General features: G+C 49.1%; 1 long non-coding RNA gene across 1 annotated transcript; it reads right to left on the bottom strand.

The window, feature by feature from the left end:
• Positions 1 to 13,783: 13,783 nt before the first annotated feature.
• On the bottom strand, positions 13,784 to 21,507 carry LOC120098917 (uncharacterized). The gene is made up of 3 exons (XR_010060767.1): positions 21,323 to 21,507; positions 19,515 to 19,696; positions 13,784 to 16,931 (listed from the first exon to the last, which is right to left on the bottom strand). It is a non-coding gene; the product is annotated as an uncharacterized LOC120098917 (long non-coding RNA).
• Positions 21,508 to 26,695: the final 5,188 nt, after the last annotated feature.

Genomic DNA, 26,695 nt, shown 5'->3' with positions numbered 1-26,695 from the left:
TGAGGGTCTTAAAGCCCACACCGACAGTGACATACTTCAACACTGCCACAACTACTCCCAACAAGGCCAGACTTCCTAATAATGCCACCCCCTGGGCCAAGCATACACGAACCATCACAGAGGTTACAAGATTCAGATCCATGTACTGTTAGGGCACTTAACAAGGTGCCAGGCCCTGTTCTAAATTCTTTTATAAAATTCTTTTTAAGCGGGGTGGTGGTGGCTCATGCCATTAATCCCAGCACTTGGAAGGCAGAGGCAGGTGGATCTCTGTTACTTCGAGGCCAGCCTGGTCAACGGAGTTGAGGACTGCCAGGGCTACACAGAGAAACATTGTTTTAGAAAACAGAAAACAAACAAATAAAAAAAAAACCTTTTTAATGAGTTACTTAATTAAGGAGATGTCCAGGACACCTTTCAGGACTTGGTTCTCTCCTTCCTCAATGTGGAACTTGGGAGATTTAACTCAGGTCATCAGACTTGGGAGCAAGTGCCTTTGCCTGCAGAGCCATCTCAATGACCCCCAGAGGCCCTGCTCTAAATGCTTGTCACGTAGCTTTTCCTAGGGAGATGTAATGAAAACTCCATTCATCCCAAGTAGGAAGTCGGGACTGTCGACCAAAGAGTTTTCTGTTCAAGCCAATCTTCTCAAACCAGCAAGCAGGTGATTTGAAAGACAGCCACACTGTCAGAAAGTACCCCAGCTATGCCCCAGAGCTGGGGGGTCTAGTTTAGCACTCACCATCGCCAGCACCAAATAAACCACGGGAGGTGGCCCAGGTCTCAGTACTCTGAAAGTGGAGGTAGGAGGAGCAGGAGTTCAAGGTCATCCTTGGCTACATAATGCATTTGAGGCTAGCCTGGGCTACACGAGAGCCTATATTAAAACACCAATAACCAGAGTTCTAATGCCTAGATGACCTTCTATCTCCTATACAGCCTTTGAGAGAAGTGGAAGGGGCCTCACGTGCCTCTATCATCTCCCATGAGAGTTCTAGGCCTGGCCTTGTTAGTCCCTCTGGCCAGCTACTCAGAGTTGCTCTGATTCAAGATAGCAGTGGTCATGTTTAAAGCAGGGGGAGCAGCCACATAACCATGTTCCATGAGTCTCATGGAGCCGGGGCTACAGAAGCTCAGGTGGTGAGGAGGCTAAGTCTCTGAGCTGGGCAGGAGCAATTCCAAAACCAGAATCCAAGCCACCACTGTATCTTGGGCTAAGTGGGAGACAGGTCTCCTGTAGCCCAGGTTGGCTTTGAACTCACGATGTTGCCAATGGTGGCTTTAGCATTTTCGTTCTTTTGTCTCTGTTCCCAAAGCTGGGATTACACTGTGTACCACCATTCCTGGCTTTAGCATCTTTTTGTTTGTTATTGTTATTGTTGTTGTTTGTTTGAGACATGGTGTCATCATGTATCTCTGGCTGGCCCCAAACTCACTATAGCTGAGGATAAGCTGGAATAGACCCTCCTGCCTCTGCCTCTAAAATGCTGGGATTTCAAATGTGTGTCACCATCCCCGAGTTTGGTGCTGGGAATGCTAGGTGAGCTCCCTACCAATTGAGCCACGTGCTTAGCTTTCTTCCCCAACCACTTCTGGACTGAAATTAATTTTGTCCCCCTTTCAAAGATGAAGAAACGAATGTCGTGGAGACGAATTTCCATCTGCTCCCCAAATGGCATGGAGCCCCATAAGTGGCCTTGCAAACATCAACTTTCAGCCTAGTGACCAGAGTAGAGTTGGGGGGTGGGAGGGGAGACAGAGGAGGGTGGAGGAGGGAATCTGTTTGGACATGGCCACACAGAGAGGCTATGGGGCCTGGGGACCTTTCCCTCTCTCAGAAGAGCCCCATTCCACATCCCTTTCCCTGGGTGAGCCCAGATGTGATTAATCATAGAAACACCTGCCTGCTAGCCATTCTTTCCCAGCCAAGAAGGGAACAGGGTTGGGTGGAGAGGGTCTCGGGAGATAGAAGATAAGGGAAGAACTAGTGAAAGCAGCCTGGTCCTTCCCAGCCCCTCCCAGAGCAGATGCCTTGAAGCTTTCCTGTTCTGGTCTGTTCTGGTCTGCTCTGATCTGCTCTGGTCTGCTCTGGTCTGTACTGGTCTGTATTGGTTTGTACTGGTCTGTTCTTGTCTGTACTGGTCTGTACTGGTTTGTACTGATCTGTACTGATCTGTACTAGTCTGCTCTGGTCTGTACTGGTCTATTCTGGTCTGCTCTGGTCTGCTCTGTTCTGTTTCCAGCTGGGATGCTTGGGCTAGTGAAGATGGCTTATGGTAAGAAGCCATGAAGTTACTAGAAACCCCTCCTCTCCTTCCTAATTGCCCTCTAATGCAGGCTGAAAGCCAGCTTGGGAAGTAAAGAGCCCCAGGTGTTACCCTTCTCTCTCTACACCATGACACTAGAGGCAAATCTTCAGATTTGCCTGGTTTTTTAAGTCAGGATGGTGGAATGGATTCTCCGCAAGGAGGCCCTGGGCAGGAGCTCTCTGTTTTCCCTGTGTCCCCTCTCTCCTCGCCCCCTCCCGTCTCTATTAGTTTCCACCTTTCCCCAGCCCAACTCTGCCAAGTGCTGGGAAATGAAGACCTCACCTGCCAAGAGGAGCCGGGAGGGGAGCCTAGGGCCCTGCCAGCAGCCTGGAGCTGTCAGGCTGGTGGTAATTAATTAATCAATCCATCCGGGAGGCAGCAACAGCTTCTCCTGAACACGGCACAGTGGGCAGGGATGGCAGCTACTCCAAGGAGGCTGAGGTCACAGAGGCCCTGCCAACCTCAGCCACATGGCCCTTGGTCCTATGACCTGAGAGAGGTGCTGGGGGACCAGGAAGGGGGGGGGCTTGCCCACTCAAGGCTCTTGTGTCTCTGGTTCATTGATTCCACAAACACCGCACTGCCTGCTGTGTGTCTTAGACTTGCTGGAAACAGGCTGAGACAGGGCTTACAAGATTCGGAGCACACACACACACACACACACACACACACACACACACACACACACACGCACGCACACGCTTTCACCCTTCAGGAATCCCTCAAGTGGGGGTGGGGCAAGGATGTGAAATGTTAGTCTTGGCTAAACCCACAAGGCCTGGAACGCACACAGAGTGCAAAATTGTTTTGCTCTTTGGGAGAAGAGCTCCTTTCTACCTCCTCTTCAATGGCCATTGGCCGTGTGCTTGTGTGTGTGTGTGTGTGTGTGTGTGTGTGTGTGTGTGTGTGTACCTCAAAGGTGCTTTCCATCAACAGAAGGTAAACCCCAGCAAAGCGGCAGCTGGGAGCCCTTAGCAGTCGACCTCCCAGCAGTTGAGGGATAGCTACACACCTGTGGATACCTGGACCTTGGGAAGGTGTCAGTCGGTTTTAGTCACTAGATGTTCTGTGAGCATCATGACCTCTGGACCAGAATCCATCATCACAGCATCATCTGGGAGATCGTCCATTGTCAGTCCCATCCCACGTATTTTGAATCCCAACCCTGCCACAGGGGCCATCAGAGGTTTTAACAAGCCTCCCTGGCGGCTCGGCTATCTGCTCCCCTCAGACACTAATTCCTTGGAATGAGGGGAACGGTCCATGTGTTTATGAAACAGGGGGTCTAGTGTGGCTGACTGATAGGACATGTGGTGGTCTGTTCTTCCCATCCATGCTTAGAGGAACTAATGAGAATGCTCAGGAGATGCTGGGGGCGGGGCTTGAAGAATGCCTGTCCCTTTTGTATAGCTCTTTCCCTCTGAATGTCTATGCTCGGATGAGGCTCACGTGCAACTCTTTGTTTCCTCTTTCAGGCTTTAGGAGCTTGGCCCATGAATAGTAACTTGCTTGGGACCAACTTACTGGGGTTTTGTTTTGTGTGTGTGCGTGTGTGAGTGTGCGTGAGCGTGTGTGTTCTCTCTCTCTCTCTCTCTCTATATATATATATATATATATATATTTGTTTTTGATTTTTAGATTTACTTGTTTTTATGTTGTGTATGTGTATGTGTGTGTGTGTGTGCGAGTGCATGTACGTGTACACTCACATGTGTTGGCCCATGGAATGCATGTGTGCAGTGCTGTCGGAGGCCAGAAAAAGGCACTTGTTCCGGTGGAACTGAAGGTAAAAGTGGTTTTTTTTTTTTTTTTTTTTTTTTGGCTCTATATATTTGAGATATTATTTGAGATATTATTTTCTTTTTTTAAAAAAAGATTTATTTATTTATATATATGAATACACTGTCACTGTCTTCAGACACACCAGAAGAGGGCATCAGATCCCATTACAGATGGTTGTGAGCCACCATGTGGTTGCTGGGAATTGAACTCAGGACCTCTGGAAGAGCAGCCAGCGCTCTAACCACTGAGCCATCTCTCCAGCCCAAGATTCTATTTCTTCTCTGCTGACTACACACTTCCAGTCCTAACCTCCACCCTGTACCTCTGTGTCCTGTTTCTGAAGATGTCAACCTTATGGGGAATAAGAATATTCCTTTTTAATTAAAAATATTTATTATTTTTAAGACTTTTTTCTTTTTGACACAAGGCTTCACTGCATATCCCTGGCTAGCTTGGAACTCACTCTATAGACCAGGCTGACTTTGAACTCACAGAGATCTACCTGCCTCTGCCTCCCCAGCACTGGGATTAAAGGTATGCGCCACCACACTCAGCCTAAAAGATTTATTTATATCATTTTAATTATGTGTATATGTGGGTTGTGGGGTGTGTGTGTGCAGGTAAAGACAGGTGCCCTTAGAGCCCAGAAGAGGGGAGCTGGATACTCTGGAACTGCCATTACAGTGCATATGAGCTTCTGGACATGGGTGCTAGGAGCCAAACTCAGGTCCTCTGAAAGAGCAGCCACTGAGCCACATCTCTAGCCCTTAGTTGGCTATTATTATTATTATTATTATTATTATTATTAAATTTTGCCCAGGTGTATGTGAGGGGCATACGTATGCCATAGTGTGCACCTGGAGGTCAGAGGTCAATTTGTAGGAATTAGACCCTCCCCCCCACCAAAGTCCTCAGGGGCCCTCACCCAAGAAATCATCTCTACAACCTAGAAGTATTCCTGAATGTCATTATCTCCCTAGGATGGCTGGTGACAACTGGTGTGCAAAGGGCTGAGAATCAAATATACACATCCACTAGACTCAGTCGACACAGACCTCTAATCAATTTTCCCTGAGCTGGGTCTTCTCAGTGCCCATGACCATTCCAGCACCTCCCGGTGAGGACGAGCGTGATGAAGGGGCCATTGAGGAGGAAGAGGAATCTAAACTGGCTCCGGTTAGACAAGCACCGCTTGCAGACCGTGCAGAAGGTCCCTGCATGCAGATCTGTTTGTCAAAGCCCCTCCGAGCAGCTCAGAGAGGGACCATTCAAGTAAGTGGCTTTGAAACAGAAGCCACGTCAGACACATGGTGAAGTCATTGGATCTGCCTCTGAGTCCTGGGGCAGTGGAGGGAGGCCGTAGGAGCTTGCAGGTTCTTGGGGATGTTGCCAGTCCAGCCTTGGTCCTGTCTCCAGGCTTCTCTTTTGCTGGTTATGTGACTGTTACAGTCCCTAAAACAAGGTCTCTGGACCAGAGAGATAGATGCTGAGTAATCCTGGTGACCTGAGTTTGATCCTCCAAACTTATGTAAAGATGAAAAAAGAAGAGAGAGAGAGAGAGAGACAGAGACACAGAGACAGAGAGTGTCAGAGACAGAGAGACAGAGACACAGAGACACAGAGAGACAAAGAAACGCAGAGACAGAGTGACAGAGACAGAGAGACAGAGACACAGAGACAGACAGAGACAGACAGAATGACAGACAGAGACAGAGGACAGAGACGTGGAGAGACACAGAGACAGAGAGAGACAGAATAATAAATAAAATGTTAAAACCAAGGGATTTGGTTTTGCCTGACTTAGTAACAATTCGTTCATATCCCTTTATTTATTCTGGGGCAGGGTTTCCATGTAGGCCAGGCTGGACTCAAACTCACTGTGTACATAGCAGAGGATGACCTTGAATTTCTGATCCCCCTGCCTCTGCCTCCCACTCCCAGTTCATACAATACTAGGGATCTAATTCAGGCGTGTGCGTGCCAAAGAAGCCTTCTACCAATACAACCCATCTCTATTTTTGTCTCTTTAGGTGGCCTCAGGACTGAGTTGACAGCCTGACCAGAGCAGGACATAAAATGCCACTCCCTGACTTTTATCAAATGGCCCCCAAGGCTAAGGTGTCTGTTAGGGGCCACCATTCCTCATTTCAGGATTAATTTGGCAATGCATTCTGGGTGTTTGGTCAGAGCTAAGCCTTGAGGTAGGCCTGGGCAGGAAGGTCCGTGTTTTCTCCGCCGGAGACATCACCACTACCTGGACTTGTTCTTACAAAATGCTCTTTTAGCCTCAATCTCGGGCTGGCCGGTCCCCACTTCCTCCACCCAATTTCACCTCATTACGCTCGCTGCTCCTGACCATCCTGCCAACATCACTTTGGATCTTGCTTCCTCATGCCCGATCCTCCCTCTCCCTCCTGGCTCTGTGTCACCGGCAAATGCGATAAGCCTATTATGTCTTCATCGCTGTCCCTGATAACAGAGCCTTCCCTTGCCCAGGCTGAGGACAGAGCCCCGAGGCTCTAAAACTTTCCCTGAGGATAGACATGGCTCCCTTAATCAGCACCCTTTGGGGACAGCGGATCAATCCACCTCATTACATGACCACCGGGGCCATGTTGGGCCATTTCTTCTCAAGGACATTGTAAGAGGTCTTGTCACCTTCCTCAGTGGAGACCTGACACTTGTGACACTGTTTCCTTCTCTCAGACTGGTGACCATGTCTGAGAGGGGGAAGGTGATTAGTTCTCCAGTCATTGATGGTCAGCCTTTCTCTGCCTGTCTTCCTTGGTCTCTCTGTCTCTCTGTCTCTCTCTCACTCTCTGTCTCTCTCTCTCCCTTTGTTTTTTGAGATAGGTCTCCCTCTGTAGACCGGGCTGATTTTGAACTCGCAGAGATCTGCCTGCCTCTGTTTGCTGAGTGCTGGCACTAAAGGTGAGCGTCGACATGCCCAGTATGTATGTATGTATGTATGTATGTATTTATTTATTTATTTATTTATTTATTTATTTATTTATTTATTGGAGCTGAGGACCGAACCCAGGGCCTTGCGCTTGCTAGGCAAGCGCTCTACCACTGAGCTAAATCCCCAACCCCCCAATTTTTATTTATTAAAAAAAACCCCACACAACTATTTTATTGAGACATACATTTAGGTCAGTAGTTCTCTCGTCGCGAGCATACAACTTGTGACTTTCCAGAGTGACATACCATATAATATTACCACCCAGAGCAAGAAATAAAACAGTGCCCCACTAGGGTCACCCCATTAAAAAAAGGGTCCCCAGGGCTTCTAACAACGCAGGTTAGCTCCTCTTGTTTATGAAATATATATATATGTATATATATGAAATGCATATATATTCTATTTCCTTTATTGTTATAGTTTTATTTTTTGCTGTTTATGTTTTTTTGTTGTTGTTGTTGTTTTTTTTTTTTTTTTTGGTTCTTTTTTTCGGAGCTGGAGACCGAACCCAGGGCCTTGTGCTTCCTAGGCAAGCGCTCTACCACTGAGCTAAATCCCCAACCCCTATGGGTTTTTTTTATTATAATATTGTATCTCTCTCATCCTGTCCTCCCTCTAAGCCCCTCTTTTTCTTTTCTTTTTTTTTTTTTTTTTGGTTCTTTTTTTTTTTTCGGAGCTGGGGACCGAACCCAGGGCCTTGCGCTTGCTAGGCAAGCGCTCTACCACTGAACTAAATCCCCAACCCCCCTCTAAGCCCCTCTTATATACCCCTCCCCACTCTCATTCAAATTCATGGCCTCTTTTTTCCAGTAATTGCTATTGCATGCATATTCGTATATGTATGTGTATATGTACATACAGGCACATTCCTAAATATAACCTGCTCGGTCCATACGATGCTACTTGTAGGAATGCTTTCAAGGATGACTATTTGCTTCTGGACAACCAGTTGGTGCGCTCTTCCCTGAGGAAGACCATATCTCCCATTCCCAGACATCCTCCGTTGCCCATAGCTCTTAGTATAGGGTTAAGGCCTTGTTGGCTTCTCCCTGTCCAGCTTGGCTTGACCATCGGTGTCACCCTTGTCCAGCTTGTTTTTGGATGGTTATGAGCCTAGCTTCTGATGTCACCAGGAAACACAATCTCACGGGCAAACTCTCTGGTCCTCTGGTTCTTACAGTCTTTCCAGCCATTCTTATGCGTTGGTCCCTGCGCCTTGGGTGCAGGGATTTTTTTTTCTTTTTTGAGACAAGAGCTCATGTAGCCCAGGCTGGACTTCTACTCACTATGCAGCCAAGGAGGACCTCTGTCCCCCAACTCCCGAGTGCTGTAATCATAGTTCTGTGATGTTATCCACAGCCTCCTATTTAGTTTCTTTTCCCCAGGTTGCATCTGACCCTCATCTGTGTTGGAAGCCACTGTAGATGTCCATTTTTCATGGATGCATAATATTCCACAATACAAACACTGCATAACGTGTCCACCCATCTCATTGCTGCTGGTCAGCACTGCTTAACTGTCACAACTGTAATTTATGGGCTGCACTGATGGGACTACCTGGTTGTTTTGTTTTTTTTTTTTTAAATCATGTGGCACACATACATGTAACTTCCCATGCAGTGTCAGTTCCCTAGGAGTCAGTCTCTGGGTCATGATTATGCAATTGGTAGTTTTATCAAATAGTTTCCCTTAAATACCCAATACTGCGTATTCCCATGAGCATCCTCACCAGCAGGCAAAGGACCAAAGCTGGATTCTCCTAGCGTCTGTGTCTCCCTGGTGATAAAGTGGAGTGCTCTTTCACAGGCTCACAGCCAATCAGGTTGGTTTCTTTTGGGAGTTATCTGTGCAGAACCTTTGTTAGTTCTTCTATTGGCTTCTATTGGGCCTTTTTGCTTGTTACTTTGTAGCGATTTCTCTTTTATATTCCCCTGCCTACACCAAGACTTCATTTAACCCCCACCAATTATTTTTTGCAAATGAGTCTACCGGATCCAAGGAGGCAGCTGGGAAGAGGTGAGCTCCCTTTAGTGGAAAGCTAAGTATGAAGGAGCCTGTGAGGCAGCTGTCACGGCTTGGGGTCACACCACCATGTTTTTCTTGAAAGGCAATGAAGATGAGTGATTGAGGCCAGCATTCAAGCCTAGATGGGGCAGGTTGGCAGGGAAGGCTACTAGAACATTGTTGAGCAAACCTGGGTGTGACCACTCACCTCACCAGTTCTGGGTATGTCATCCCCGGTCAACAAGCCTTTCTTTTTTTTTTTTTTTTTTTTTTGGTTCTTTTTTTCGGAGCTGGGGACAGAACCCAGGGCCTTGCGCTTGCTAGGCAAGCACTCTACCACTGAGCCAAATCTCCAACCCCCCAACAAGCCTTTCTAAGCATCTGTTCTGTCTTTCAGGAATCAGAGATGAATACCCAAGATGGCAGGCACAAGACATCCAGAGGTGCCCCGCCGGCTGCTAAGTGACCCACCCACTGAGGTATTCACTACAGTGTGCAAGTGTGTGGTAGAGAGATGGGAGAGGAGAAAGGGAACAATCTGAGCACTGTGAAGACAGGGGGAATTGAAGATGTGAGGGTGGTGAGGAACAGCCTGATGTGAGTAGCCTGCCCTGCCACCTAAGACCATGGAAAAAGGGACTTACTTACATCAGCTCACATTTCCGGATTAGAGGAAATTATTATTATTATTATGGAGAACTCAAGCAGGAATGTCAAACAGCTAATCATACGATTATCAGGGCCAGAGAGAGAAAAATGCAGACATGCTCACATGTTGCCTGTGCCCAGTTCCATTTTCCTGCTGCCTAAGGAATGGTGCTGCCCACAGTGGGCTGGGTCTTCCTATATCAAACATGACAATCTCCCACTGATACGCCCAGAGGCCAACAATGTGGATAACCCCTTATTGAGATTTCTCAGTGATTCTCAGTTGTATTAGATTGACAATTAACACTAAGAAAAATGGCCCTATGTTAGTCTCACAGAAGGAATACACATATTAACTGATGTTTTATCCGGACGACACATACACACACACACAACACGATTTCACCTTACATTTTCAACCTTGTTGGATATGTTATAATCTAGCATAGCTAATACAACTGCCACCAGGTTCATATGTCCAGTCTCTCTTTTTTTTTTTTTTTCTTTTCCTTTTTTTTCAGAGCTGGGGACTGAACCCAGGGCCCAGTCTCTTTTTAAGAACTCTTTTCAGGGGGCTGGGGATTTAGCTCAGTGGTAGAGCGCTTACCTAGGAAGCGCAAGGCCCTGGGTTCGGTCCCCAGCTCCGAAAAAAAGAACCAAAAAAAAAAAAAAAAAAAAAAAAAGAACTCTTTTCAGATGCCTTCCTAGATTTCTCAGGAATTAGAGACCTGAATCTCTAGATACTGAGACAGAGTGGGAATATGTGACCTGGTATAAAAAATAAGGGGGCTGCTAAGGGTGAGGACACTGAGCCCTCAGTGCTAAACTGCAGACCCATCAGGAACCCCCACACTGGAGGCTCTCAGGAGTCCCGGGCCGGAAGCCTGGGATGGCCCCAGGGCTTTCTGTAATGAGTCTGCCATACAGTTGGACAGAGACTTATGACTTCTGGCGTCTGGGCCGCCTCCTCCCGCTTGTCCTCCGTGGTTATTTATCACATTTGTCCCTCTGGAGAGGCAGGGTCATCGCTTACACTGTCCAGAACACGGAATGCAATAAAGCTGGTTCTACAGGAAGCCCTGAGCCCCGGCCTCCCCGCACCCGAGGTTTCTCTGCTGGGGGTGGGGCAAATGTTGACCCCTGTTCAGCTTCCCCGGAGGTCTCTAGAAATATCGCCACATCACAGTGACAAATGTCACTCACCCTGCCAAGCTAACGTAGCACAAAGAGGGTCACATACAGCATCCCCATACTCATTTAATTACCCCTTGTCCCACCACCCAGTCATGGAACTGAACCAGCTTAGGTGATGTCAGACTAAATATCCCTAATCAGGAAAACCCAAAGTCAAGATGCCTTGAAAGCTAAAACACTTTGAATGGCGACATAAAGGTGGTAAGTGGGAGACTCGAAGCCTGACCTCATGTGACAGGTCCGAGTCAAAACACAGGTGCTCTAAAGAGAGTGAATAAAATTACATCTTCAGCCTGGATGCCTAAGATGTGTATGAAGCACAAATGAGTTACAAGTTTAGACTTGGGTCTCATTCCCAAGATGTCTCAAGAATCCTTAAAAAAAAATTGTCTTATTATGTTTATGTGCACGACTGTTTTTGCTTGTGCATAGGTCTGTGTACTGAGTGCACGCCTGATGATCTCATGGAGGTCAGTAGAGGACCTCAGATCCTCTGGAACTGGAGACATGGAATTCAAAACCAGGTCCTCTGCGAGAGCAACCACTGCTCTTAACCACCAAGCCATCTCTCCAGTCCCCAAATTGTCCCTTATAGCGTGGATTGCAGAAACAAGAGAATGAGAATTGTCACAGCTTGTCTGTCTCTGCTCTGGACTTATGTCATCTCTCAGAGGCTCCCAGAGGAAGCAGTGACCTTCTCCCATGACTCCCCTAGTTCCCGGGAGGCGAAGGGAATCATCAGAAGAGCTTGGCTCCAGACACCTCACGTTGGGCTTGGTTGTACCACTGACCAACCACATGGGAAGCCTAGAGCCACCACTCACCAGGGTCTTCATGGTTTTACCTGTTAAGGGTGGGGGAGATATTACGGATCATTTTGTGAGGTTACAGGAGAGAAATGTGTTGTCTTGTATGCAGCAGGTGCTTACTAAACACCACATAGAAACACTACTGTTATTCTCCAGTTTTCTTGCCTCTGCCTGGAGAACTACCTTCTTCCATCCCGGTCCCCTAGCCCCGGACAGTAGCTTCTCTATCTCCCCCTGCCTGACCCAGTTTCTGTGAAAACCTGAGATTCTCACAGGGAGGAGATGACAGTCACATCTACAGGTCTCATCGTCCTATTAGGACAACATCAGTGTAAACATTAGTTATTCACAAACCCAATTACATTTTGATTGCTCTGACCCAAGTGAGATTGGGGTTATTCTCAATCCACATTTATTTTTTGGCACAGGCTTCCTAAGGTTCGGAAAGATAAAAACAGCCTCCCTCCCGTGCGCTGTAACCTGGTAGGAATCCTTTTTCTCCGGGTGCCATTGTTTCTTCTCCTTCCCAGTTCCCAGATGCAGTCATTCCTGGGCACTCGGCCATTCAAGAGGAAAGGATCGGGGTTGGGGATTTAGCTCAGTGGTAGAGCGCTTGCCTAGGAAGCGCAAGGCCCTGGGTTCGGTTCCCAGCTCTGAAAAAAAAAAACCAAAAAAAAAAAAAAAAAAAAAAAGGATCTTGGTTAGAGTGAACTTCTGCCAGGAAACCAGAAAGGAGGGGACTGAAGGAGGAGTTCAGTGTCTTAACCCAATTAAGGAGACTCAGAGAAGATCCCTGCCCTTGGGGCACAGGTGAGGGCCAGCCTGCCTACACTAGAGCCTCGGTTCCAGTTTGTGCCTCTAATAAGCAATTTCAACCTTAGTCCCACATTTCCCCCCAGAGAAGCTGCTTCTCCCCAAATCTTTCCCATCCCAGGACATCTTTGCAGTTGCTTGGATGAGAAACTTTGGAGTCTCCCACAATTCCTTTGTCTTTTTTTCACTGTAATCCATCAGCACCTTCATCCTTTCTGCTATGGCCTCTGGATTAGTCCCCTCTCTGGATGCTGTAACCAAGTATCACCCTCTCTGGATGCTGTAACCAAGTATCACCCTCTCTGCTCTGGATGCTGTAACCAAGTATCACCCTCTCTGGGTGCTGTAACCAAGTATCACCCTCTCTGCTCTGGATGCTGTAACCAAGTATCACCCTCTCTGGATGCTGTAACCAAGTAGCTGACAAGTAGCAATTTAAGAGGGCTGGTGTAAACTGGGTGAAATGATGCATACGTCTTTAATCCCAGGGCTCGGGAGGCAGAGGCAGGTGGATCTCACAGAGCCAGTTCTAGGACAGCCAGGGCTACACAGAGAAACTTTTTCTCAAGAGAAGGAGGAGAAAGAGGAGGAGGGGGAGGAGGGGAGAAAAAGAGGTGGGAGGGGAGAGGGGGAAGAGGGGGGAAGAGGGGAGACTCTTGTAGATCTGAGTCCAGTCACCAGCACCCATGTTTGGCAGCTCACACGGAGTGTCACCCCAGCTCTCGGGGATCCAACACCCTCTTCTAAGCCTCCAAGAACACTTCACTCACGCGCCCATACCCATACCCAGACACCCAGGGTTATACATTATTGAAAGACAAATCTTGAAAAAGATAAAAGGGGGAGATGCTATATTGAAAGGGCAAACCAGCGGCTGAGAACTTTGAGAATGGGTTGCAGCCACCATCTGCTTTTCTTGAGGTCCCCCCAGTTCATAGAAGCCAGTGGTCAGGAGGTTCAGGCGATGCTGTGCCTGGAAAGCAGTATCCTAGGGCGCAGATGTTGGGGGAGGGGGTGGAGAGTGGCGTCTTTGTTACTCTTTGCTCCTGAGGACCCTATTGAAACATTACCATCACCACCTGACTCCACAGGTGTCTGCTTTTCCTGCCTGTTTTTGTTTTCTTTTCTTTTCTTTTCTTTTTTTCCGGGGGGGGGGGGGGGCTGGGGATTGAACCCAGGACCTTGCGCTTCCTAGGCAAGCAAGCGCTCTACCACTGAGCCAAATCCCCAACCCCTGTTTTGTTTTTTTTAACCATCTTTTTTAAAGCTTTTTCCCCCCCTCATCCTCTACTGGATTGTGAATTCTACAAGGACAAAAATTTTGTCTCTTTAGTCTGCAGATGTGTCCCTGGTGACCAGTCTGGCGCTTGGTGTTCTGGAATGTGACAAAGCAGGTGGACCATTCCAAGGTGGGCAGTGGGGGAGGGGAGCTGGAGCAGAACCCCAGGGCAGAGGCTGCTCCCTACAGCTCAGGTCTCTGGGTTTGGCCCTGGAAATTGCCATCTGTAATGGAGAAAGAATGCATTCGTTGTTCGGGTAATTGGTAGTAACTGATGGTAATTTCGAGTAATTAAACACTAATTAATTCAATGAGTCAGTAATGTACTTATTTATGGTATCCGTGTTTGTTCCCTTATAAATATTGGTATTACTTTTGTCAGGCAATTAAAATCCACTGGTGGGGACTGGCTGAGGTCCCGGGAGATTCTGGAAACTTGGCCTGGACTGAGAAAAGAATGAATTGTGAAGGGGCTAGAGACGCGGCTGAGCAGTTAAATGCTCTGGCAGAGGGGCTTGGGTTTGGTTCCTAGCACTCACAGAAACGCACAACTTCCTGTGACTCCCATTTTAGGAGATCTGACACCTTCTTCTGGCATCTGTGGGCACCCACAAATTTGATTAAACACACACACACACACACACACACACACACACACACACACACACTCAAACCATCTTATCTTACAGGAAAAAGAATGAGTGGTAGGACCCAGGTGACCTGTACAGATACTGAGAGGTGCTGTGTGTGTTAAGCTAGTGCAGATTTGGGGCTGGGATTTAAGATGCTCATTCACAAAATCCTCTCCACTTCCTCATTCATGGCCCTCCTCAACTCAAACACATCTATTTTTTTTTTTTTTTTTTTTGGTTGATATTCAGGAAACCTGTCGGGGACATGGGGAATGTGGGGGGCTCTTTAACTCTTCCAGATTTGAAGTCTGATCCCTTTGGCACATGACCAGACAAACCCTGATGGATCTAAGATTGAGTAAAAGAGGGGAGAAGGGGGTTGGGGATTTAGCTCAGTGGTAGAGCGCTTACCTAGGAAGCGCAAGGCCCTGGGTTCGGTCCCCAGCTCCGAAAAAAAGAACCAAAAAAAAAAAAAAAGGGGGGGAGAGGTTCCTAGGTACTGGAGAGCAGGACCTGAGGTTCTGAGCATGTGGGATAAGAAAGACCCAGATTTCGGAGTCTTGATGTTTTGGGTCAGGAAGTACAAGTCTCCAGGTCCTGTAGATAGGCTGACATGGAAAGGCAGACCCACCCACCCATAGGAGATCTCACCTTCTTCTGTCTAGGTTCTCAGTTCAGTACCCATAAGTCTTAGGGTCTCTTAGGGGGCTTGGATGGGCAGTTGCTCTGTCTGCAAGGTTCTCCCTGAACTGTCATTCCCTTGCTCTGGGTCATAGTTACTCTTCTGAGGCTGTGATGAGATACCCCAGCCAGAACAACTTAAGGGATCTCATGCTTCCGGGGGATACAACCCATCCTATCGGGGAAATCAAGACAGCAGAAGCATGAGGCAGTCGGTGGCATCGTGTCAGGAAGCAAAAGACAGTGAATGCTTGTGCTCAGTTTACTTCAACAAATTTTTTTTTAGGGACTGGAAAGATGGGTTAGAGGTTAAGAGCGTTTGTTGATTCTTTAAAGGATCTGAGTTCAGTTCCTAGGACCCACATCAGGCAGTTCACAACTGCCTATAACTCCATATCCAAGGGATCCAACATCTCTGGTCTCTAAGGGAACCCACATACATACATACATACATACATACATACATACATACATACTACATACACATTTACAGAATTAAAAATAAAAATAAATCTTTAAAAATATTTTAAATAATTCTTTGAGAATTTCATGTGATATTATTTTGATCAACTCAACCCCCCCATTCTTTCTCCCTGAATCCTTCCACCCATCCCCACCTCCTTTCCCTCCTGAAACTTTGTGTCCTCTTTTTAAAATGGCCCATTAATTCCAATTTGTGCTGCCGATATACTCCTGGGTATGGGGACATCGACTGGAGGGAACAGAGTTAGCTTACCAGGAGTCACACCCTAAAGAAAATTGGCGGGGTTGGGGATTTAGCTCAGCGGTAGAGCGCTTGCCTAGCAAGCGCAAGGCCCTGGGTTCCGTCCCCAGCTCCGGAAAAAAAAAAAAATTGGCTCTGTGTTCCCCATCCCTGTAGCCACTGACTTTCCATAGCTCCTCGTTTAGGGGTGAGGGCTTAAGAATCCCTTCCCACTTCACACTAGAATGTCGACTGGCTTGATTTTGTATAGTTCTTGTGCAGGTAACCCGCAGGAGCTTGCTTTTTGAGTTCTTTGAGCATAGTGGTCCTGCCATGCCCAGCAGTCACTGTTTTGCTCTGGTTCTCTCTGACCTCTGTCTCTTACAACCTTCCTACCTCTCCCTCTGAGGTGGTCCCTGAGCTTTTGGAAGAGGGTGGTGCACAGGGGTCCCTTTGCATTCAGTTGTCCTTTATTTTCTGCACTTTGAACACTTAGCTCATTTTATAGAGCCCAGGGTCTCAACCTAGGGAATGGGCCACCCACAGTGGGCGAATCTTCCCACCTCAGTTAACCTAAACAAGATAGCCCCTCCCTCACAGCCATGTTCAGAAAAGCCCATCTCCTAGGCAATTTTTGATGCCACCAAACTGACAATGGAGAGGAGGGCTTATGACTGATGTTCTCCAGAACTGTTATTACCTTCCCCGTGTGGCTTTTCCAAAGCAGCCACAGGGACACATAAGGCATGGAGTCTGGAATCAGATGACACCGGTGTGATGAGCTGGGAAATTTCCTTGACTCTCCCCAGTCTTGTTCTCCTATGCTTGTCTGCTCTTTAGAGTTGCCACAGCCCTGAAACATACCCAGCCACATGAAGCCCTCGGTCTGTGTGACTAACAGTAGGAAATGCTTTGTCCTGTTCATTAAATGCCTGGCTCACCTGTGACTCATTTCCTCCCGATGGTTTTCCTCGGTTCCTTTTTGGGTTTTTTTTTTTCTTCTTCTGAAGATTTCTTTATCTTATTTTTCATGTGCATGTGTTTCGTTTGCAAGTTGTGTATGTGCACTGTGTGCCCGGGCTCAGAAGGGAGGTCAGAAGAGGGCATGAGAATCTCTGGAACGGAAGTTACAGATGGTTGTGAGTTGCCATGTGGTGGTCCCTGGAACTGAACCTGGGTCCTCTGCAAGAGCAGCCAACTATGTTAACGGTTGAGTCGTCTCCCCAGCCTTCCACTCTCACTTGCTTTAACTTCAGTGATCCCCACCCCACCCCCCATACACACACAGGTCCAGATCAGCCATCGGGATTTTTTCCTCCATCCACGGGGCTCCACAAGCTTCCTTGTCTCTCTCCTTCTGCATGTAGAGAGGGTATGTTCTCCTCTAGGTGTCCAACCAACTCTCGTTGGCAGGGAAGTCTCCTCGTCTACACGGCTTTCCCTCGTTTTCCAGCATCCGCTGGGACACGGAGGTGTCCTCTTGCCATGTCCCAGTGGCTGTCCATCCTCCTGTAGCCTCTGTATCTCCTTGTCCACCTTGCTGCCCTTCATTCTGGTTCGTCGTCTCTCATTTCTCCTCCTCTCTCCCCCCTTTGTTCTCTCCGTCCCCCTTAATTAGCGATACTCTGGGGCTGAGGTGTTTTTATTATGTTTTATTTATCGAATGGCTTTACTGTTTCCTGTTCTTAATTTAAAAGGCAGATCGATGAGATGTTTTATATTCCCTGCTCAAAACAAAGCTGAAGCCAAGTTGTTTTTTTAACTCCCGAGGCTCTCCCTTGCCTCTTTCTTTCTCCCTGGGAAGAAAAGATTCCTCACCTGCATCCTCGTAATTGACAAGAACATTTAATTTGTTCGTTGCGTTTGTCCCATTAATTATTCAGCGAGTCGTCATTGTGTGCCAAGCACCGTGCTGGACTTGGGGACCCCAGAGATAATTTGAAGCAATTTTCCCGTCCTCCAGAGGCTCCTATCTAGCCAGGAAAGCTAGACACCAATATGTGACAGACAACGCTCACGGTGTCAGGTTCACGCATGTAGTGTTGTGTGCAGCCCAGGGAGGGAGAGGGAAGGGTACCGGGTGGAGAGCAAGTCAGCCTGAGAATCAAAATGAACTGGTATCTCGATGTAATGCAGTCTCACACCCAAGGAGATGGGTGTATGTGCCTTGACTGAGGAGGGTCCCGGGGAATATGGCAGCAGGTGTCACTTCACGTCTCCAGGCTGTGACAAGAGGCCCTAGCCAACCTTAGAGGAGGGAAGATGTGTCTCGCTCAGTTTCAGAAAGTCCATTCACGATTGGCTGACTCAGCATTCCTCGGAGGGATTCATTTCACGGCGACCAGAGGGACAAACAGGAAGGATGTATCCTTCAAAGACACACACCCTCACTGACACCCCACCTTCTACAGCTGCTCCCCTCCGGATAACCTTTTCGATTTAAAAAAAATGTTTTAATTAATTAATCTATTTACTGGGGGGGGGGGGGACGGGGTGCACGAGCCATAGTGTATGTGTGGAGGTCGGCGGACATCTTGTTGGAGTTAGATCTCTCTTTCTGCCATGTGGATCCTGGGGGATCAAACTCAGGTTGTCAGGCTTTGCAGCAAGCTCCGCCCAGCCCTATCATTGGCCCAGTCCAATCAACTTCAAATTGGTCAAGAGATTAAATTACTGGTTAGGACAGAACTCTCACAGGGGCCCAGGGGTGTTCTGTGGTAATTTCCTGCATGTCTCTCAGGTTAATCGCAATGGTCAGGACTGACCATCATGGGGAAGGCAGTGGGGGAAAGGGCTGGCCTAGCACACCGATGAGTACTGCGGGCTCTGGTGGTTTCGAATTAGGCTGGCATGCACCAAAGTAGCCAAAAAGAAGGATGCTTGTGGTCACCAACACCTCTGCTACCATAGGTGTTGGGGAAAAGGAGGAATGTTCCGGAAAGACAGAACTTCCGAGAGCGCCCCCTGCAGTTTCAGGAGGTCTCAAAATTCAAGCGCAGGAGACCGCACTCATTTATAGAAGAGATAAACCACCTTCCCCGCTCATGCGAGGTGATTTGCAGGGAGCCCCGGCTTGCCCAGGGTCCTGCGGAACAGAGTCCCATTCAGCCCTTTCTTTGAATCCCTCAACCGCACCTCCTGCCAGCCTACGGGAGGCTATTTATGATGTCCTGTCGATATCTGTCTTGGCGCGGGAGCGTGGAGGGGACGGATGGAGCCTGGGGTCCTATCCATCAGTCACTTGGCCGCAATCTCTAAAGAGATTTTAATTGTGAGCTCAGATTTACTCCTGCCATCAGCTGTGCCCGCCCGCCTCTTTACCAGCGAGAGCAGGGCCCGCAGGCCCGCTGCGCTTTGCCAAATGCACGTCTTGTAGCAACGCCGAGGAAATATTTGCTGCAGTGAAACCGTGTGCCCTGCAGAAAGCAATCGCCCTAAATCGCCCCCTGACAGCCGTCCCTGCTTTCTGCTACGCAGATCTGCCTCCCTGTCTTCCTTCCACCCTGCTCCCTGCCACCAGGGACAGTGGCTGCTAGTTTGAGGTGGGGAGACGGTGAGGCAGGGGCCACACACCAGGCTGCGAGGTAGAGGACCGCAGGACATTAAGGTAGCCACGTGATGGGTGGCTTGGAAGACCCAGCCCTGAGTGAGGCAGGCCTGTCTTGGGTTGGTCAAATGGCCAATGTCTCACGACTCACTTATAGCTGGTGGCGGGTCACAGGGACAAGGCTGGTTAGGGTTTGATGATCTGGGAACTGGCAGAAGGTTTGATCTTTGGGACCCTCAGCATCTTATGTTCCAGGGACCAAGAACCGCGGCTCTGTGCGCACCCTGTGGGCCTCCCAGTGGCTCCTCTGCTAGCCGCCATGGAGATGGCTCCCTGTGTAGGCAGAAGGGGAGGGTGAGAACATGCTTAAGATGCGACTTATGGGGTTGGGGATTTAGCGCAGTGGTAGAGCGCTTGCCTAGCAAGCGCAAGGCCCTGGGTTCGGTCCCCAGCTCCGAAAAAAAGAGAGAGAAAAAAAAAAGATACGACGTTATATGGCATTCTCAGAGAATGAATAAAAACATTGTTTTAAACGACGCTTATCCTGGTAAAGGGGAGGGGGAGGGGAGAAAGGGGAAGATGGGAAGGAGGGAGAGGAGAAGGAAGACGAGAAGTGGGGGGAAGGAGAGGGAGGAGCAAGAGGAGGAAGAGGAGGGAGAGGAGAGAAATGAGAGGGAGGGAAGGAGGAGGAAAAGAGAGAAAGGAGAGAATAAAAGGAGGGGAAGGAGGAAGAGAAGAGATAGGAAGAGGAGGAGGGAAGGGAAGAGGAAAGGAAGGAGGGGAAGAAGAGGAGGAGGAGGAGAAAGGGAGGAAGAGAAGGCCTTTCCAATCTGCAAAATCATTCAACTGAGAGCCGCCCACTCTGCCTTCAAGGCTTACAACTCATCCAGACCCGAAGGTCCCATTGGGTCAAAGTGCACACTCCCTCGGCCTCCAGCAGGCCTGCTTGGCGGAATCCATCCTGCTGCTGAATCTACGTGGCCACAAGAGCTGGAAGCTGCTGACCGCCAAACCCTGGAAATCCGCGAAGAAGTTTTTTTTTTTTTTTTCCCCGGAGCTGGGGACCGAACCCAGGGCCTCTACCTAGGCAAGCGCTCTACCACTGAACTAAATCCCCAACCCCTGCGAAGAAGTTTTATTAGGGCGGCCATTCCCAGAGCTGGACAGCCCTCCCCCCACCAAAGGGCAGGGGACACCACGCAGAGGAGCATTATGGGAAGTGAGAGATTCAAACCTGAGCGTGGGGACCCCGTAAACCCAATAGTGAAGAGCAGTACCGGGGCTGGGGATTTAGCTCAGTGGTTAGAGTGCTTACCTAGGAAGCGCAAGGCCCTGGGTTCGGTCCCCAGCTCCGAAAAAAAGAACCAAAAAAAAAAAAAAAAGAAAAAAAAAGAAAAAAAAAAAAAAAAAGAAGAGCAGTACCAGGTCACTTCTACCCTGCTGAGGAGTCAGAGAGAACAACAACCCCTTTGCCCTCCATAGCTCTCCCAAATTAGGCCACTAGGAGAAAGCCTCTGTCCCCTCCCTCCTTGTCCCTAGGCTTCTGCACTGCCCAGCCTCTCACATTCAGTGGCGCATGAATAGAGTGAGCAGTTGGAATGCTGTTGAGCGGGCTCTAGTGTGAGACATCCCCCAGCCCCACCCCCATCACACAGGAGAGTCACCTGGAAGCAGGAGGGCAGGAGGTTAACACAAAAGGTTGGGGAGCACCCACTAGGCCTCACCCCAACACTGGGATTGTGAGGTTGCAAGAATTGTGAGGCCCCTGAGCTCATTCCTGTCCCTCGATGTGGGGTGGGGAGGAAGCCAGCATGGAGAGGTCTTCAAGGTCAAACCTGATTCGACTTGCAGCCTCTCTGTAAACCGGTCGATGCTCACTCCTCCCCCAAAACCTTCCTCCATCAGCCATGGCCTCCTGAAGGCCAGAGCGCACATTCTATGGTAGATGGGGACACATACCGCGCCGGCAAGGCCGGGAAAAGCACAACTTCTTTGTCTCGTGAATGGGCCTGGCTTCCTCCAGTGGGCTAGTCACCCAGCTTCCGCTTCAGGGACTACTTGGCGGGAGTACTAGAGTAGGAGTTGGAAGAGAAGAGGTGTCTTGTCCCTGTCCTGTCTCCAGCCGGAATGCCTGCCTCACCTTCCCCGGGTTGTTTACCTTGGCCCGCTCCCTCTGCCCTGCTCTCCCAGCCGATCTGATTGCCGTAATTAGTTAATCAGTAACTGGCATAATTTCCCCCTGATTAATGCAGGAATAATCACCCGCCGGGGCTGCCAGCAATTTGCTTATCAGAGTCACTTTGAAACAGCTTTGAAAATGAGCGATTGGCACCTTCCTCAGGGTTAAAATTAGAGCCGGGGAGGCCGCCCTCTGCCGTGGGCGGCTGGGAGTGGCACACGGGGCTGGCAGGGGAGCCTCCGCCCCAATGTCTGGGGCAATTGGTGTGGGTGACTGCCACAGCTCTATGTCTGGCTGATCCTGAAGGAGTACTGTAGGGAGGGGGATATTTGTGCTGGGGCGTCTCCCCAAGACAGGCGAGACAGGTTGGGGTGCGGAGGCTGCCCCTGGAATGGCGCTGGCCCACGGAGATCTGGACGGAGAGGCCTTGGACTATCGACAGTGCACTGGGGTGACAGCACAGGGCAGAGGTCAGGCTTCACACAGTAGTAGTAATAACGGCATCAAGAATAGCAACCCAGTCGGTCCCCAGCTCCGAAAAAAAGAACCAAAAAAAAAAAAAAAAAAGAATAGCAACCCAGTCGCTTTCAGTTTGTTTATTTATGCCTTTGTTGTTGCTGTCGTTTTGTTGCTTTTTGAGACAGGGTTTCTCTGTGTAGCCCTGGCTGTCCTGGAACTCACTTTGCAAACCAGGCCGGCCTTGAACTCAGGTTGGCCTCTGCCTCCCAAGTGCTGGGACTAAAGGCGTGTGCCACTACGTTTTGAATGGTTCCAGGGATGAAACCCAGGGCCCTGCATAATCCAGACAAGCACTGCACCCCTAAGTCATACGCAATTCCCTAGCAGAGAAAACTGCTCTATTCCTTATACACATTATCTCATTTAATCCTAGAGAGATGAAACTATCTGCCAAGTGAGCTCATCCACTGATCAGTATCTGACTCTGCTTTTTCACAATTTTACCTTTAATTAAAGGGAAATTTCCCACGTGGGCAGAAACCATTGGGATAATAAACTCCTGTGAGCTCACCGCCCACTTTCTACACGTCACCCAATGTCTTCCCAATCCTCCGTAACCTCTCTTGTTAGCGCTGGTATCTTATTTAAACCAGTTCCTGGAACAGTAGCGTTCTCTCTGCAACGTGAGGTATGGGTAATCAGAATCTCTGCCCCTTGTGGTCGTCAGGAAGTTTAATGAGATCCTTTCTGGAGGTCCGAGGTAAATCGAGCATCGTTATTTTCAGAGTGGAGGGTAGTTTAGCTGGGTATTGAAATCTATAGGGTCCAGAGGAGAAGCATCAGAGATGGGGAACGGAGGAGGTCATAGCACGCTGGTAGGTGCTCCAGTCAGCTGGAACGAAACATTCACGTGCTCACACGCTAAGTTTTATCAACTAGGTTTGCTACTCACAGACAGGCAGCAAGGGGTTAAAAAGGCGAGGCTTTATGGGGAGTTGCCTTGGGGGGGATAGAGTCTCTTCTATGCACAGCCTACCTGTAGCAGCGCAGGAGGACTCTGGGAAGCAGACAGCAGGGATAATACACAATGAACTAAATCTCTGATGGACATTGGCCCTTGGGAGGTCTGGAGAAGAACTCACATGGTGCCAGGAGATCTCAGAGGTGAGAAAGGGAAGGGAAACTTTGCTCAGACCACTGGAGCCCACAAGCTGGGCAGGTTACACAGCCATCTATAGCAAGTCAAGCATCGCCGCTAAGTAGTGTGGGGCCCGATCCTGGGCACCTACCTGTACACACACATGTGAGTCCACACACGCGTGACCTCACTCCCGACTTGCAAACGAGCTGTTTTGCACACTCTGGCCGTTGCTCTTGTCAGCAAGATGCAGGCTCAACATGTCCTGCGTGTGTGCATTCTTGAGAACCACGAGGAAGAAAGTGGGGAGCGGGGCAGAGACTGGGTGGATCTAAGGTCACTTGGGGGCGCCGTCCTGCCCAGGGGTGTGTGAGGGTCTCCGGGTGCTGGTGCAAGGCTTGCACACATAGGTCTTGCAGGGATGGGGAGGCGAGACTGGTGTGATTGCTTTGTTTTATTTGCATGATCCTCAGGGGACGTCATGCATTCACCATGGTTGACTGTTGCACTGACTTTTCCGAGGGAGGTGGGAACAAATGTCTGCTAACCACAGACAGTGGCCACCAAACCCAACAGACCAAAGGAAGCAATCGCGTCACGGTAGAGCACGGTGGAGCAATATCATCACTGGGCTTTCAGATCACTCTCAAAACAGCCACTCCATCAGGAAGTCGCGCACCCTTGCATGAAAGACTACCTTCCCACAGCTGCGTGGGTGGAATGAACCTTCACTACAATTAACATTCCAGGATATATACTTCCTCACAGCCCAAGACCCCAGACCACATGCAGCAAGGGCTGAATTACGGCTGGGAAGAAGGTATAGGCACAAGGCTTAGAAGGCGTCGTCGGAATCTCAGAGAGGGGTCTAATGGCACGCCCTCCCTAGCCCTCCCTTTTGAGGGAATGCGACAGGCCAGAACCTGAGCGGCTCTTTGGGTAGTCAAAGTGCTTTAAGGTAGCAATGGCTGCTACACTCGGAAGACAACGGAGGTATAATACCACCAGCCCCTAGGTATTATTAATCTTTCTCCTCTCTGTGAGTCACCCGGGGACCTTCAAGTGGGCCCTAAAGTGGGAGTACGGGCTTCTTTCTCCAGTTTCCCTCCATCTGCTCAAAGAGCTGGGACAAAACACAAGCACTCTGCACCAGGAGTGCTGGGGCCTCAACAGATTTGCTGCAGGGGGCGCTGCTGAGTCAGGAAGTGAGAAAAGTGATGGAGACTTGGCCTTGCCCCGCCCCCTCCTCCCCTCCCACAGGACCAGCATGAGTGAAACAATGATGTAGAACAAGACAAGCATTTGCCTGGAAGTGGTGCGCTCGCGAACAAATCAGAGCCCTGACCTGGCCTGCCAAGGCCCAGACCCTTGGCACATGCACGCTGATGGATGCACGTGTGCGTGGGCACGTGTGCACATGCGTGGCCTCACGCTCCTGACTTGCAAATGAGCAGTCCTGTGCGCACATTGCCAAGGAACACCTGTCATAGAGAAGCCTTTGTTAGGGTGAGAAATAATGAGACGTTAATTTAGAAAGATTTCTCTGTCAGAGAGGTGAGACTGTGCGACGAGAGGCATTAAAAATAAATCATTTAAACACCACAAAAGAATTTAAAAACGGACTTCATATTAAAAGAACCAAGCTGCTCCCATTGGCCGATTTGCGGGGAGATGGGGTGCCCCACCCCCACCGTGGGTAGTTGTCAATTTCGGTGTGTGGGGCTGAGCTGGCCTGCTCCCTCTTTGTGCAACCGTCTCCTGCCTTCCTGAAGGGGCTGGACTCCTCTTGTGAAGTTCGGGCTCCTCCTTCATTCCTGTCTTCTCTCTTAGCCACGGGGTCCCCTGGGACTGAACTCTCGGTTCACATTTCCGGTGATCTCCGTTCTCTTTTCCTTCTTATTTGCTCGGTTTTGTTTTTGCTTTTCAGGCAATCTCCTGTAGCCCAGACTGGTGCCAAACTCACCAAGCGAGGTTGACCTTGAACCCCTCATCCACCAAGCACCTCCACCTCCCGAGTGCTGGCGTCACAGGCGCGGCACCTCCCTGGCTGGTTCGCTTTCTAGGTTTTACCACCCACCGGCAGACATCTTCCAACAGTTCCTATCACCAACCCGTTCTTCCCGAAAGTACTCCCGGCTGTATTTCTTCCCCTTGGGTCCTGGACACCTTCCTCAAGGTTCCCTTGCTGGAAATCCCAATTCAATTTGTCCCTTTCAATTTGTCAGACTCTTCTTCCGAGGATTAAATTATCTTCCTTTGATCTCCACACTTTCAACGGGCACCACCGTTATCTAAGACCTTCAGTCCAAAAATGTGGCTGTTACATCTGCCCCCAACACACCCTGGGAATCCAAGGACTTCCAGCTCCCGGCTGGCTCTGCCTCCCACACACCGCACTGCATATCTCACCATCAAATACACCAGGATCCTGCAGGATCCTCATTCCCTACAGGATCTCTGTCTCCGACTGGGTCTTCTTCCAATCTACCCTCCAAATCCTGACTGGGGATATGAAGTCCAGGCAACTCAAGAAGTTACCAGAGAACTTCATGACGGGTTTTAGCCAATGCCCTCTCCTCTACTTCTCTTCCTGAACCACCGGACTACTGTTGGGGAATCTGAGGGACAAGTAGTGCAAACGCCCTGCCCCTCAACTCTTGGGACATATTCCTTCACCACCCTCCTTTCCACCTACTTTCTGTCTTTTTCTGCAAGTGCTTTCCTTCCGAGCTACACCCCTGCCACTACCCAGAATTTTTCAGGTTAGGTATCAAGCTGAGCGTCAATAATCGAGATTCCTCATCATGGTAACTTAAAGTAGATGCTGTCTCTCATCCACGTGGACCTCTCATGCTTAAAGTCCTTAGAACCCTAGCTTACTCCTTCGTCTACTGATGCCCCTGGTCCAGGATAGTTAGAGCGCCAGCCCTTCCCTTTGTGTTCTAAGTATTCAAGGGGCCAGAGTAGACACAGCCCCTTGAGGACATCTGTCAAGAATGCCACCGTGCGTTTACACCTGCATGCCGTTGGATGGCTGCAAGGAAGGGGCGTGACATTTACTCTTTGTTCTGAATTGTGCACCTGGCTGAAAACTCAGCTTGTACTGTTATTCCCAAGGGTGGAGGGTTTTGTGAGGGACATCTTTATCTGATGCCATCTGACAACGGTCCTGTTGGTGCCATTACACTGTCTGGAACCTTTAAACCTGACAATGGGGAGACAAAGGGAGGTGGGTCTTCTCTGAGTTCTAGGCCAGTGTGGTCTAAGTAGTGAGACCTCGTCTCAAAAACAAAACAAAACAAAAACAAAAACACAAAAACAGTGATATGTAAATAATACAGTGGTGTTAAACCAAACCAAGGAGTCAGACAAGTACTTAAGCCACTCATGCGATAGCAGCCCCAGACTAGGGGTTTTACTGTGCTGTTACACATAGCCTCATATCTTTTTGATATGATTCATTATACAAGATATATTCATTATACAGCCTTGGCTGGCCTTGAACTCACTATGTAATCTAGGCTTGCCTTGAACTTGTGGTAATCCTCCTGCCTCA

The sequence above is a fragment of the Rattus norvegicus genome, chromosome 20, assembly GCF_036323735.1.
Source record: "Rattus norvegicus strain BN/NHsdMcwi chromosome 20, GRCr8, whole genome shotgun sequence".
Lineage (NCBI taxonomy): Eukaryota > Metazoa > Chordata > Mammalia > Rodentia > Muridae > Rattus > Rattus norvegicus.
This window is presented reverse-complemented; position numbering and strand designations above follow the sequence as displayed.